The sequence below is a fragment of the Dermacentor albipictus genome, chromosome 2 (genome assembly GCF_038994185.2).
Source record: "Dermacentor albipictus isolate Rhodes 1998 colony chromosome 2, USDA_Dalb.pri_finalv2, whole genome shotgun sequence".
NCBI lineage: Eukaryota > Metazoa > Arthropoda > Arachnida > Ixodida > Ixodidae > Dermacentor > Dermacentor albipictus.
The window spans coordinates 70,600,059-70,616,264 of NC_091822.1; the positions used below are offsets into that span (position 1 = coordinate 70,600,059).

Here is a 16,206-nt window from a genome sequence, read left to right on the forward strand (position 1 = left end):
GCTGATATTTCTGTTCAGTCTTTGTGCACAGAGCAGTTAAATATAAACGTGGTGCAGCTTTTCTTAGCTGCCCAACAGTAAAGTTCAGGTTGCACGTTTAGATGCCGCAACCGTTGTACGCACCAATATAAAGTTTCGTGATAGGGTCATTAACCAAACAAAACTTTTGAAAACTAATTCCAAGCAAAAATTTTTTTTTCTCAGGTCAGCCATTCTCAGCAGCTTCGGGAGCCAGACCTGAAAGTGTGGTGCTTAGCAAACACAGATGGCAGCATCATAACAGTGCACTGCACCTGCATGGCAGGTGCAGGGGAAGCATGCTCGCACATTGGTGCTGTGCTATTTGCTGTAGAGACATCAGTGCGCTTAAGAGAAACGAGAACATGCACAGGAAGAAAAAATGCCTGGCTCCCAGCCAATTGCTCTGGCACATAGCCCAAGCGCCTAAGAGACATAGATTTCTCGTCATCCAAGATGAGGAAGAGAAAAATGGACTCAATTCACCTGCAGCAAGGTGTTGAAAGCACATCAACGTGCCTCCCACAAGCCCTGCCACTAGCTCCTACTGAAGAGTCAATACAACTGTTCCATTCACGTCTTGCTGATGCTGGAGCTACACCAGCTGTCTTCGTGGTCCACCCAAGAGACAGCGAGTTTGGGAAACCAAGAATGCTACTACCACATGTTCTGCGTGATCTCTCATTTGCGGAAGCTCGGTCTGAGGACTAGGAAACACTGATTAAACGGGGTGAGGACTTCCTTAGTGAGCTTCACATCAGTCAAGAAATGGTGGACCACGTCGAAAGTGCCACAAGAGGACAGTCAAGTTGTCCAAAGTGGTTTGTGTACCGTGCTGGCGGAATCACTGCTTCTGTGACAAAAAGTGTATGCTCGAGAAGCTTGAAAAAGCCTTCTATAAGTCTCTTGAAAAAAATATGTTATCCTGAGCAGCAGAAGTTCACCTGCACATCAACAACATGGGGATTGGAGCATGAGTGTGACGCATTCACGAGCTACATGTGTGAAATGAAGCGGCATCATAGTGACTTTGAACTCTTAAAGGCGGGAGTTTACTTGAGCACACAACACCCATACCTTGCAGTGACACCAGATGCTTCTATCAGTTGCACATGCTGCGGCAAAGGCGTCGTTGAGGTTAAATGCCCGTACACACAGGCCAGGAGAGAAATACAAGAGGCGAGCAATGACCCAAACTTTTGTCTAGAGAATGTGAATGGAAAGCTGACATTGAAACAAACGCACCCATACTACTTTCAAGTGCAAACACAAATGGAGGTATGCGAGACAACATATTGCGATTTTGTTGTTTTGACCCCATTGTCAGTGTACATAGAAAGGGTGGCCAAGGACGATACCTTTTTGAGCTCCATGCTGTCCTCTACAAAGAAATTTTTTACACAAGTGATCATGCCAGAACTGCTTGCACAGTATTTCACCGGGAAAAGTACAGAAAGCAGCCAAAATAGCAAAGAGGAAGCCTTGTACTGTTTCTGCGGAGGGCCTGAGTCTGGCATAATGCTGGCATGCGAAGGCCGAAATTGCAAGTATGGCTGGTTTCACTATGTTCGTCTTGGTATTAAGAGGGCTCCAAAACAGAAACAGTGGTTTTGTGAGGACTGTGCCACTGGAAATAGCCAACAAAAAGCTACAAACCCCAACAGAGCTGCAGCACCATTCAGCTGCTTGTCAAACGTTGTCAAGACTACACCTGGAGCGGCCAGTACAGTGACAAGTGTAAACACAGGATAGCTTAGTGACGTGAAGCCTTGTCGCCCATTATGTATACAGCAACAAACATCAAGACTACACACTGTGAATTTTGCATGTACAGCTAGATCCACGTAAACAACTATTGCTAAATGAAGAATAGCTTTAAGTGTGTAAATGCACCTATATGAACTGGTATGCCATATTTATTTCCAATACCCATAATTTGAGCTTTCTTTTGCTGAAATTGAAAAAGTTTCAGAATAAGGAGTTATTCATAAACTTACTGTTATTATTTACACAATACTGCAAGCTACCATTTTGCAGTCAGGACAGGAGTGGTTAATACTAAAACAATCAATATGGTATTGCAGAGGGTAAAAAGACCAATTGTACTCAAGCACACAGTCAAAACTTATTTGAGGTGCGAAGGCACTTGCAACTAAGTGGACGAACAAGTGCACACACATAAAGATCACTCAAACGACAAAATGTTCCTTGATAAGCAAGCAGCAAAAGTGCAGACCTTATTGTCAACAAACAGGAATCAGAAAATGGACTATGAAAAGAGAAGCTGTTTCACAAGTAAACTACAGGGAGAATATGCACATGTTGCGACCACACACTGCAGATCAGATTCAGCACACATCTACAAGCACATGTTTGTTAGAAGATGCATGTGTGTAGGCACACACCAAGTGCTTGAGTGAATGCTTGTGCGAATGTAAAAGCACTTGTGAAAAGTTCATACTTGTAAAAGAATGCCTTGAGTAAAACTTTGCAAACTGTCTACTGTGCACCATGCAGTTATTTACAATGCAATGGGAGAACAATGGCAGCAATCACTCAGTGAAATCACAAATGAAAATGCGCAATCAGCAAAGAATGGCAACGGGGGTCAGAAGACACGGATGAGAGCGAGACAACAAGGATGGGCGCTAACTTTCATCTGAGTATTTATTCCCAGAAAAAAATGTATTTGTAGGTCCGCACACCGATAAGGCCCAATCACCGCACATGAAAACCAGCCGCTTCAAGGAACGCAAATTTGCTTGCTGTCAGAGCAACCGAAGGGGAACTGATGCAGGTATCAGCGGCCCTCGCTATCAATGCCGCTTCAACACATCTGAATAACTTCATCTACATTCCTATACAAAACAGAGCACTCTTAAACAAGGGTTTACACCCACAATCACCGCAATGCACAGACACATGACCATCCCTACATCGGTTCAATTTTTGGTTATGTTATTTTAACCTATCATTCAGGCATCTCTCCGACTGCCCAATGTAAACCTTCCCGCACAATATGGCAAGGCGATGCACCACATTCTTTACGCATGACCCCCATTGCCCACATTCTTTGTGCTATGACCCCCATTGCTGTATGTAACCAACAAGCCCAAGCCCATATAACCATACTTCTAAACAGCAAGAATGTCTGCAAGGCTGTTCACGAGGGCAGTTTTGGATTTGCAGGAACTACCGATGGACAAAGGTTGATGAGGGCACAGCAAACTGTTACAATCTTATCAAGTGGTGTGAATGCATGTCCTGCCTTGCTAGCCACATAGTGAATTGGCTGGACTGCTTTCATTATCAAATATTTGTTCCGGACAAGCCCTATCACCTGTTCTACATGAATGCGAACATTGGCCAGTTTTCTTGTGTTTTCTACATCCAGCGCAGTGAGTTGTCTCTGGCCTCTAGTGAAAGTAGGGATATGGAGTCTAGCACAGTACAACCCTAAAGTGTCTGCAATGTCAAAACCTCTGTCAGCTAAAACAACATCCCCTTGTGACAAATATTCCAAAATGCCACAATGTTCGGTTATGTGCTTATCGCTAGCTCTGCCTCCCCAACCTTCAGAAATGTATGTAATTATGCCTTGTGGACAGGTGCCAATTAAAAACTTGGCAGTGTTGCTGCTCTTATAGTTTGACCAAGTCTCGCTTCTTGGCTGCAAGGATGATGGTCTTTCAATTTTTATCTCAAAGCAGTCAATTATGACTGCCACTTTAGAGCGAAATGATTAAAAAAACGCTTGTGGCATTGTCCTTTGTATATCTCTTTGTAACGGCCACACAATCTGTGACCTCAGCCTTGAAAAGGCAGCATCCAGCCACTTCTCATAAATTCTACTGACGGTAGCACATGAAATGCGAAACCTGTAGGCAAGATCCTGGTGCGGAAAGTTGAACTTAAGTTTCATTAAGAAAATAATGATCTCTTGAAACTTTGGCAACCCATTTTGTGGCGTATGTTCTACAGCAGACTCGACCAGTTGGAATATACCATGCAAGACCGAATAGTTTATCATTCCCGAGTAAAAGGCAACTTTGGCGTCATCTTGATGCAGAGATGCTTCCGTAACTTCAAGCAATTCTTTTTGCTTTCTTAAGGTGCACAATTTAGAAGTAAGTCTCTTGTTGTGTGCCTTAAGTGCTTGGATGTTTTACCCCTTTAAATCCGTCTGCACACCAATATCACCTGCAAAAGAAGAAAAAAATGTAAAGCAAATCCCAAGTGATTCACAGTAGGCAGTATCACAATATTTTGTTGCAAACTTACGTTTGCATGGTTCTGAGTCCACAGTAGAAACTGGAAGCTCCATTCGACATTCTGCCTCATTTTCCGAGCTTGCACCGCTTTCGGGAAACTCGATACCCACGGGAGACTGTTGCGCTGCTACGCTGGGTTCGACAGCATCCTTTTCTTTCTTTTTTTGCCTGCGCTTCTTCGATCGCTGGAACCTCGCTTCGTTGGTCAAAGTTCTTTCACTTCCATAACCCAGATGCTGCATTGGTGCCCAGTCAGTGTTTGCCTCATCCATCAACTTGGAAGGCCTGCCTGCAAATATTCAGAGCCATCGCGAAGCCTCCCAATGTAATGATCACATAGGGTGGCGAGACTTCGAGATGCCGACACAAAAGCACCCATGTTTTTACACGGCACATAACGATGTTGCACAGACAGCGTTTTAAGAATGAGAAGAAAAAGTGGGCAGCGTACGTAAATGGCAGTCAAGAACTGCTGGCATGCAGTGAAATTCGTACGTAAACAGCAATCAAGAACTCCTGGCGTGCAGCGTACAGTAACAGAAGCGAGAGAAAGAACCGCGTACGTAAACAGTGGACGAGATCTACTGCGTGCGTGCATCGCAATCAGCGGCATGGCTTGCCTATATCGGTTTGTAAATGCATGCGGGTGTGCCTTTTCCTTACCCGTGATGAAGTGGCGACTGCAGACACGGACATTTTCAAGGTACTTCAAGTCGTTTCTATTAGTAATACGAGCAAGCCAGAGGCTCCTGCGCTTTTCAGAGAGAATTCTCGTTCTTTCACCCTGCCGAGTTATTATCTTAGGCAAACTGTGTAATCCTACGCTCGAGCCAGTGCAGCTGGGCCTCTTAGCACTCATGCTTCTTGTTCGGCAACCATATATTGCGCATATAGGCATTATTTCGAACAAAGCAAGGACTACAGAAAGACGCAAACACAGTTGTCCGTACGGCTGCCGGTTCAGTTGGTACTCGGCAATGGCAGACGCGGTCACGGAAGCTGCAGGAAGTGACGTGCGTGCAAGTTATGTATATGTTCCAGATTTTGGCCTCATCTGTAAATGAGTTAATACTCGATAAAAACTTCTGCCAACTTTCTCTTCTGGCCTCTCGGCAGGTTCTCCTGTCTTGGGACTTTATTTTTTTTAAAGTTGACAAGATTCTCAGCAGTGGGAGAAGCGTGTAGCAATCCCCACGCTTTGTTCTCTTTCCTACAAGCGATTCTACATTCATCGTTCCACCACGGGACACGCTGTTTGCATGCCGAGCCACCTACTTCACTTATGCATTTAGATGCGGCATCTATTATGAAGGCTGTAAAATATTCCGCAGCAGCATCAATTTCTAACGAGGACATGTCATCCCATGATATACTAGTGAGGGTTTGGAATTTCTCCCAATCAGCTGTGTCAATCTTCCACCTAGGAGCCTGTGGTGGATACTCATTTTCTTTAAGTGTTCTCAACAGTATGGGAAAGTAGTCACTCCCGTAAGGATTGTTCGTAACTTCCCATTCGAGTTCAGGCAGTACCCAGATGGAAAAAATTTCCAGTTCCAGCTGTATTATTGAACCGGAAATCCTTCCCAGTTGGAAAATGTTCCAGTTGGAAATGACTCTTTCCAGCCGGGATTGGAACTTCTGATCCAGCTGGAACTTGCTCCTCTTCCAGCTGGAAATTGCTCCTCTTCCAGCAGGAAATTGCTCCTCTTTCCAGCTGGAAAGTGCTCCTATTCCAGCTGGAAAGTGTCCCTGTTCCAGCTAGAGAATGCTCTCAATCTAGCTTGAGAGGGTTCCTGTAATAACTGGAATCGAAGCCGTTTCCAGCTGAAAATAAAGCAATTTCCACTTGGAGTCTCAGCTACCGAGCTGGAAATGTCCTTCTGGTAGACAGAATTAAATCAAGCCGAGTTCTGCACTGGAACGAAAGTTTAACAGGATCGATTACGTTTCACACTTCCATACAGTGCTTTTCTTCCAAGGAGAAGGGCATATAGCTGGTTGTTTTGAGCAACCACTCAGCCATATGCATAGAGGACAAAACTCCAGCAGTCAAAAACACAATGTACGTATATTTAAAAATATTTACAGTGGTACTCTAGTACTTGACAGCACTTTCTCAGTGTGGAAGGCGAAGTTTTCTTTTTACATCTTGAATTTTTTCACTGAGGGTCCTTGGCAGAGCACGCTCCGTAGCGCCGATGTCCTGGTTGTGTATCTGATCCCAGTGTCGCAGACAATCTGTAATCAAAATAATGTATTTCAAAAGATGATCACAGTGACAAGATGGAAAAATGCATACTCTTTAACAAACCTTAAGCAACAAGTACCTAACATAAACAACCTCCGCCTTTGCAGGCGTCAGCTGCTTGGATGGCTGCTCGCTGCTGCCACTTTTTGTTGGTGCGAGTCTGCTGCTGACACTTCTTTTTGCCAATAGTTCATTGCCCCAGATCACCTGGGCCGTGTCTCTCACAAGGATGCTTGGCTTTTTATTTCTGAACAGTTTTTCTGCTTGCTCAGGCGTGACAAAAATTCCACCAGACAAGTGGAACTGGAAGAAAGCGAAAAAAAGTCGTTTATTGCTATATACAGCGTCAACTAGTATTACAGCACTAGAGGCAACTGCTGGTTATAACACATCCATGTGAAGAGCTTGAAGAACAAGTTTTATTTGAATTTGGGTGCTAACGATAAATTTGTGGTATAGGTGAGCAACAACCATACTCGCACGTCCATCAGATGTGGCCACAAAGTTGCCATCCTGGCATCCTTTCGTATCGTATAAGGCGTCTGGCACAGGCAAATCTGGTGCTAAAGCAGCAAATGTGTGACAGACAACAATAAGTATAATTAAAATAGGTTCACATCAAAATTTCGTTCAATTAACAATGTTGCAAGTACATTCTGCAGCAGTACGTGCTGCAGCAAGTGCTGCTCCATCAACATCGAAAGTGGACCTGCTGACTCCAGTCCCGCAGGTCCCAAAGCTAATCCGAACTCCACGGCCTGGGACGCGAGTTTCAGCGCCTAGTTCACGATCCTCCAGCACCTCGGAAAAGGTTATGGAGGTCGATCAAAAATCCCCGGCGTCATCGACGCCGGGGATTTTTCCTGGAAAAATTCCTGTAACTGCTCAAAGAAAGGGACCGGTAACCTAAATGGTTACTGCCCTAGTATACATATCCATCTATCTTTACTACGTGCTCTTGAACACAGACAACCAAAATCTTCCTCGATATGGCTACACAAATAATTCAATGGAATGCCAGGGGCCTATTTCGCAATCTAGATGATATCAAAGATCTACTAGCGGAATATCAGCCACGACTGTTCTGTGTTCAAGAAACACATTTAAATTCTACACACCAGAACTTCTTAAAACACTACATAGTTTTCCGTAAAGGTAGAAATAATGGTCATTCTTCTTCTGGCAGTGTGGTAATCATAGTCCAAAAGTCAGTAGCATGCCAGCATGTATCACTCCAGAGTCCACTTGAAGCAGTGGCTGTTTGGGCTATATTGTTTAACCAACTTATAACGATTTGCTCTATATATTTACCGCCTGATGAACGGTTTGACACAGCAGAATTTAAAAAACTGATCGACCAACTTCCCGAACCCTATATAGTAATCGGAGACTTCAATGCTCACAGCACATTCTGGGGTGACTCAAGATGTGATGCGAGAGGACAGGCAATAGAAAACTTCCTTCTTTCTTCTGGAGCCTGTATATTTAACAAGGCAGATCCAACCTTTTACAGTTCCACACACAACACGTATTCATGCATAGATTTAGCAATAGGGTCAGCGTCACTTCTTCCATACCTGGAATGGAGAGTTATCAGTAATCCATACGGGAGCGATCATTTCTCTACACTCCTAGAAACAACAAAGTGGCACGATGGACCAGCTTACCCCAAAAAGTGGAAACTTCATAGTGCAGACTGGTCGAAATTCAGAAACATATGCAAGCTGCGCCTGGAAGATGTGGACCACCTAGGTGTAGAGGAACTGGCCAGCTACATCACTGAACATATTCTCTGTTCTGCAAAAAACTGCATCCCTCAGTCCTGTACATATAAAGTCAATCCAAAGCCGTGGTGGAACAAAGACTGCGAAACTGCAAAGAAACGCCAGAACAAAGCATGGAGTAGACTTTCACGCTACCCAACCACAGAAAATCTAATAGAATTTAAGCGATGCAAGGCAAATGGCCGCCGTATTCGCTGAGTATCGAAAAGAGAAAGCTGGACACGCTACGTATCCTCCATAAACTCATACACGGATGTTAGCAAGGTATATAACAAGGTACGTAAACTAAAAGGACAACGTCCAAATCCTTTTCCTCTCGTCAATGGCTCTGGTGAGTCAATAGAAGACCAAGCAAACACTCTAGGCGAGCACTTTGAGAGAGTATCAAGCTCGGAAAATTATTCCGAAATTTTCTTAAAGCATAAAAGAATAGCTGAAAATATTCCTCTACACCCAAAAAAGTCATCAGAAGGGTACAATAGACCATTAACATTCCATGAAAAGCTTGCCCTAGGCTCTTGTGGTATCTCGGCTCCAGGTTCTGACACAATAACATATGAAATAATCAAGAATCTGCCTTATGAGACCCTAAACTGCATCTTTGGTCTTTACAATAAGATTTTTGCAACTGGTCATATACCTTCATCTTGGAAAGAAGCAATAGTCCTATCAATACTCAAACACGGCAAAGACCCTTCCTTAGTTAATAGCTATAGACCAATTGCACTCACCAGCTGTCTACTTAAGGTATTTGAAAAAATTATTAACCACCGCCTTGCGTTCTTTTTCGAATATAACGGTATATTCGACCCTCAGCAATCTGGCTTCCGAAGAGGGAGGTCGACAACCGATAATCCTGTTCCGCTTGAGTCATATATACGTGATGCATTTGTACACAGCCATTACTGTATAGCTGTATTCTTTGATCTTGAAAAGGCATACGATACTGCCTGGCGATATGGTATTCTGCAAGACCTGTCATCCTATGGAATTTGTGGCAGCATGCTGAACATTTTGCAAGATTACTTATCTCAAAGGAAGTTCTGCGTAAGAATTGGCAATGTATTATCGCGCACTTTTATTCAAGAAAACGGTGTACCACAGGGAGGTGTGCTAAGTTGCACACTTTTTATAATCAAAATGAACTCTCTCCGCTCTGTTATACCACCAGTGGTGTCTTATTCTGTCTATGGGGACGACATCCAAATCAGCTTTAAATCCTGCAACCTGTCCATATGTGAACGCCAGATCCAGTTGACTGTTAATCGGTTCACGAAATGGGCCGACAAAAACGGATTTAGATTCAGTGCAGAAAAGACTTCCTTTGTGCTGTTTTCCAGACGTAGAGGGGTATGTCCTGACCCTTGTATTGCGATGCATGGGAAAAACCTGATAAATAGAAAAGAACAAAAATTTCTAGGTGTAATCTTCGATAGTAAGCTAACCTTCATGCAGCATATAAAACAGTTGAAACTGAAATGTCTTAAAACCATGAACCTTTTAAAGATTTTATCTCATGAGTTGTGGGGAACAGATAGGTATTGCCTCCTGTCTCTTTTTAAAAGCCTTGTGTTGTCCCGCATAGACTATGGATGTATTGTATACCAGTCGGCTTCTATTATTAGGAACCTACATGATTGCAAATGTGAGTGAAAAAATTAACACAGAAATCAGTACAGTATCATTTGAAAAATATATGATTAGGTAATTCGCACAATGTGATCAACAGACATCATATGCTATGTGCCATCTAAATTGTTCCATAGTTCAACTGTTAAAGGAAAGAAAGAAAATTTGAAGCAGTCTAAAAACGGCATAAATGGCATGATGTTAAGCAGGTTTTTACGGCAAGTGACACGTGCTGAAGAACTGGCAACAGTAAAGAGGGCGTTAACATAAATACGCCTGTTGGTCTTGTGTAAAAGAGTGATGCGTTCGCATGTGCATCTGTGTTGAAGTGTGTCAAGTGATAAGGTGCGGGTGTGAACTGTGGGCATCATTAAAAGTTCCCAATTTTGTGAGTTAGATATTGGGGAGCATTTTAGTTACCACATTCAAAGATTCAACTTGTTCTCTTGAGTATCTAGATGATTATGATTAATGGTGTTTAGTGGCACAAAGGCTGCTATGACTATACAGAGCCAGAGTAGGCGAGTACCCAGAGAATTTGCACACATACAAGCACATACACCACAGTTTCATTACATAAAAGTGCCCTAAAGCACTTAACGCGCATGGTGGATAAATTTTCACACACACACACACATACATGATATATATATACCCAAACTAAGAATGCAGTGGCAACTGCTCCGGTGTACAACTCCAAGAATTTGTATAAATGTACTAGTCAACTACACTGGCCTGTTTCCATAATGTCAATGCAAAGGTGACTTCATACAATATCAGTGCCTGTCGGGAACTATGTTTCAGAATGCAAAGGCATAGAGGGCAGTTTTCATGGGGTTTCGTAGCCAGAGCTCATATTGAACACTCAAGTTGTCACTGAGAATAGCTTTAGACAACAATGATGCCATGAATTCCTGAGATAAATGTTATTTGCTGTAAAAGCCCTGTGTGGTGATGCCTTTTAATTCCAAACATATGTGACAACTTTAATAAAGGGTGTTGCAGGGCCTCTGCAGAAATAAGTGTTCCTTTGAACTCCTGTTTTATAATTCATCTCCTGTTTTTAAAAAGGGCATTAAAAGCAATTGATGCAAAAAAAGATTGATTGCTCAATCTCCATGTATAAACATGGAACGATGCCCGTCTTTACCTCAGTGACGTGGCTGGACTGCACACTTTTGGCCTTGTGAATGTGGGAAGCTTTAGTCTGACTTGTGTGAAATTTTTCGCATACTACAAGAACTCTATCTTTGCCAGCGATGTCTTTAAACCCAAGGATGTGAGAAATTATTACACATGCCTCTGAAGGAAGCATTGCAGCAGTGCAATCTGTTTTGCTTGGTCTTTTATACTGTTTGCTTTGGAAAACATGTCGAGACACTGCAACTTTGTCATGTTCCACAATGGGACCAACTATCATGCAGCCAATATGATTCATTACCAAATTTAAAACTGGCTGCAGTACTTTTCATGGCTTGCCAATCAACAAAAGAACTGCCCCACATTTTGCAGCATTCCCTTTGGTTAAAAATTCTCTAGTCTGAGGGAGAGTTGATGCTTTAAGACTAGCAAAAGAGCTGGACATCAACAGCCATTCCACAAATTGGATTGGCACACCTTTTGCAGATGTGACTAGCTCCTTCATATGCCCAATGTTTGCAGGAATGTGACCAAAGTGGTCCCTGCAGTGTCGCACTCTTGGGCAAGTGCAAGAGTTGGTGTATATTAAATGTCATTTCTTTTTCTCCATAAAGAAATTGCACACCTACTACAAACTTCACTAGTAGGCTGGCGCTCTCACTGACATCAGCGCTGCTAACATTGTCCATTAGCATTAGGGATACTCCTCTAATAAGCAAGGTGAAGTGCCTAAGATACTCGATAGGCAAAATGCCATCTAAACAAGGCAGTGAAAACCACAACAGCCACTGCTGCCACTCTGAAGCCTTCCAATACTTCCGCAAGGAAAGGGTACGCTACAGTCTGAAACACAATGGTGGCTTGATGTTGCACAGCCGCTTGTCTACAGCACTGAGCAATGCTGGCCCCTCAATGTAGTAGGGCTGGTTCACACTGGTGAGTCACAGTTCTGTCAACTGGCGTGAAACTCCCAGCAACACACAATGCATGTAATCCGGCGTGAATCCCCAGACTATATCAAAGTGTGGCATATTCATTAATGGAGTGGGACCCTTTATGCCTTGAACAATTGTCCGTGTGCGTGCTGCTGTCTTCATGGCGTCAACGGTTTCTTCCATTGCTCTGTCGTGCACTGGCTGGTCGATTGTATACTTAATGGTTCCTATTCCAAAAGAAAACAACACAGGTGCTCAAATCAGCAGGTCAACCCTACATGCTAATAACAAATTCTCGACGGTGTTTCAATATTCAAGCTGATGTACATACGTAGCAGCTTTTATGCGGCTGCTCCTCCCTTATCGATTAAGAAAAGCAAGCTTGACTTGAAAATGACTACAGCAAGACGGCGATACTTTATTGGAAGCAGCAGGTGAAAAATAAGATTGTGAAGCTCCATATTAACCGCTGCTATACAAACAATAAATATTTGATTACGCACTGCTAAAGAAACAATAAATATTTCTGGAGGTATTATACTGTAGTTATGTACTGTTTTATTAAACACATCGAAATTAAATCAGCATACAATCAGAATCTATATGAAGATTCTTCATGCACTGAGCTTTACCTGTCCTGCAGCTATATAATTACGATACGAAAGCTTTCTCATGCGAAAGGAACGAAATTTGCTTACCATCGATGACAAACCCAGGATGCAAGCACCAGCTACAGCCAAAATGCCCATTGAACTGGTGCATATTTTGCATTATTGCCCTTTGTGGGGCATCAGCACAACAGCTGAAGGGTGGACCTGCAAAGCAATGAAAGCAATGTTACCAAGAATTAAATAAAGTGCACCACAAATAACCCATGTGGATTTTGACATTCGCTGCAGTCTTAATAAGAAAGGGCGTTGTTACATTCAGTTTCGTTATTCATTTCAGTTCTTTATTCCCCAGGGGGCGTTTCTATTCTTCATTATATGTGTGGTTGAATAAACGGCTTTTTACATCGGGGCGGCTGAAGCCTGACTTCCACCTTCGGTCAATACCACATTCGTGAACGTACCCCCAGCTGCGCCGTCCGTATCCGCCCACCATGAGCTTCACCGGGCTTGCTCTGCCACCGTTTTTCCTACACCCGGTCGTCCGTCATGGCCATGAAAGCAGTGGGAGCAGATGTTCAAGGTGTACTTGCTGGCATCCGGAGCCGCCGCATTCAAGCTGGAGTAACGCGAGGCTATTCTTTTGCATTGTTTGGGGGCGGAGGGCCAGCGTATTTATCAAACGCTACATGCAGGGACCAGCGCCGCAGCACCGGTCGCGCCAAGTGCCGCAGCACTCGCCGATGACAAGTCTGTCGTGGCCCCTCCTGACGAATACGACTCTGCACTCGCCGCATTACGGCAACCAGTTTTCGACGTCGCGCAACGTTATCATCGAGCGTCATCGCTTTGACCGCCGCAGCCAAAACACAGGCGAGTCCGTTCATGACTTTGTTGCCGCTCTACGGGAGCTAGCGTCACATTGTTCGTTTGCCTCGCAAGATGATGCTCTGCGGGATCAATTCGTTGCCGGCGTAGCTTCCAATCGCGTACGTGAGCGGTTACTGCTCGAGTGCTCCACACTTTCATTCGAGAATTCTGTTCGAATTGCCCTTCAGTTTGAGCAGGCGGCTGAAGAGCTAAGGGAGCTTTCTGCTTCGGTCGAAGCAATTTCATTGCGGCAGCGTCGTAAATCAGCCTCGCATTCTTCGAAAAAAAGGAATTCGCAACCGGCAGCCACCTTTGAGCAGAGTTTAACGTGGGGCGCGGGCGGCTCACGTGCGCCGCAGCCGAACTGTACCCCTCAGCGGAACCGAGAACGGAGTAGCCGCTCCGGTTCGCCTCATTGTTTCCGATGCGGCTCGCCGGACCGCATCGCTTCGGCGCCGCAGTGCCCAGCGCATGGTAAGAACTTCGTTTTGCGGTCGCAAGGGCCACTTTCAAAGGGTACGCAACCGGAAGCTTGCTCAAAGGCAAGGCTGAGTCCGTGAAGTTGAATTTCATGAAGCTGTTTCGTCATCTAGCAGTGCTGAGCAAGTTTTGACTGTGCAACGTTCCGCGCGTAGCGGAATTCATATTCAAGTGCAAGTCGCGAATGTCACTTTGCCATTCCTTGTAGATTCACGGTCGTCTGTTTCAATCCTGTCGGAGCAAGAATTCAGTCGATATTTTCAGAGCGTTCCGCTCCTGCCTGCTCCGCATGCCTGTTCGACTACTCTCAACGGCCGATTCCCGTGCTAGGTTGTTTCCAGGCAGACGTTCGGTTTAAAGACCGCACAGCCTCGCTACATTTTTATGTTGTTCACCAAGGAATTTGTCTGATTGGTCTTGACGGTATTAAAGCCGTAGATCTTCGCATTGAGGGTTCTGCTCTCAAGTGCTTTATACACATCGTTGCTCCGCTGCCGACTGTCGTTGACCCGCTAACCTGTTCCATTTCCACACCGTAGAGCACGCAGCCCCGTAACAAAGCTCTTCCGCCAGCCTTAGCACATGAGTTCAGTTCACTTTTCAGTCCCGAGTTGGGTCTTGCTAAGGGGTTCATGCATCGCATCAAGACGCGGCAAGGCGTGCAGCCTGTAACTTTGAAGCTTCGCCGTCTGCCATGTTCTCTCCGGCCACCAGTATCAAATGAGCTTCAGAGGTTGCTGAGCCTTGACATCATCGAGCGCATCGATACTTCTGAATGTGTGTTCCCCATTGTTGTTAACAAGAAAGATGGTAGCATCAGGATATGTGTAGACCTTCGAGAGCCGAACAAACCTATTGTTCTAGACAGTTTCCCATTGCCCCACACAGAGGAGCTGCTTCACGCTTTTGTAGGCGCTACACACTTCTCCAAACTTGACTTGGATTCCGCCTACCATCAGGTTCTCTTGCACCCTGACAGCAGGGATCTGACAGCTTTCATCACTCATGGTGGCCTTTTCCGTTTTAAGAGTTTGCTTTGGCTTGGTTTCTGCCCCAGCGGCATTTCAGAAGATGATGGCGACAATCCTTGACCGCTGCCCTGGCGTGTTCTACATTGATGTCACCATTTTTGGCAAGACCGCAGAAGAGCACCTTTCAAACTTGAAGACCGTGCTGCAAAATATAAAAAACGCAGGTCTGAAACTGAACAATAAATGCCTCTTCGACGTTCCAGAACTTGCGTTTCCAGGGCACAAGGTCGCCGCACGTGGTATCTCGCCACTCCCTGAGAAGGTAGACTCCATAGTTAACGCACCAGTGCCAACTGATGTTGCCACCCTTCGTTCGTTCCTGGGTCTCGTAGAATACTACTCCAAGTTTGTTCCACACTTGGCACAAGTGGTTGAGCCTATGAGAGTCTTACTTCGCAAAAATGAGCCATTCATCTGGTCTGCTGAAGCAGACAGCAGTTTCAGGAGGGTCAAAGAAATGCTATCGTCGAGTACAGTCCTCCAGATGTTCGATTCATCACTTCCAGTTAGTCTCAACCGACGCGTCCGACTGTGGGCTGGGAGCAGTACTGCAGCAATAAAGTGGCCACGAGCACCGCACAGTCGCTTTCGCATCTCGTACACTGTCGCCTGCGGAGAGAAAATATTCAGTCGGACAACGAGAAGCCCTTGCGTGCATTTGGGCATGTGATCGATGGCACACGTATCTTTGGGGTCGTCATTTCACAATTCGAACCGACCACCAGGCACTGGTGTCCTTGCTGTACTCACAAGGACATGGAAGACGCCCACTCCGAATTGCACGCTGGAGTGCACGACTGCTTTGCTACAATTTCACTGTTGATATCGAAAGGGGTCCACAAACACTGTAGCAGATGCACTTTCTCGGCTACCAGCACCTACCTCGGAGGTAGAAATTGCTGAGGAGGAAGAAATTGTCTCGTTCATTGAGTCAGTCTGCGTGACAAAGAAGTTCAGGCAGGCCGCCCTCAACGACAGTTGCCTAGATACCGTCAAGTCATTCGTGCTGAGTTCCTGGCCGCCAAAGAAGTCCATACCAGAAGAGGCGAAACCATTCTACGCCATTCGGGAAGAACTTTCTGTTGTCGATAACCTGCTACTGCGTGGAAAGCGCCTCGTTGTTCCGTCCTCCCTCACGGCTCAGATCATCGGCATCGCGCACGAGACACATCCGGGTACCACGCGCACGAAG

The 16,206-nt window shown here is 44.9% G+C and overlaps 1 pseudogene; it reads right to left on the reverse strand.

Annotated features, from left to right (window-relative positions):
- The window catches only part of LOC135908216 (uncharacterized), a 30,501-nt pseudogene extending 15,730 nt beyond the window's left edge, over positions 1–14,771 (reverse strand).
- Between the last annotated feature and the right edge of the window lie 1,435 nt (positions 14,772–16,206).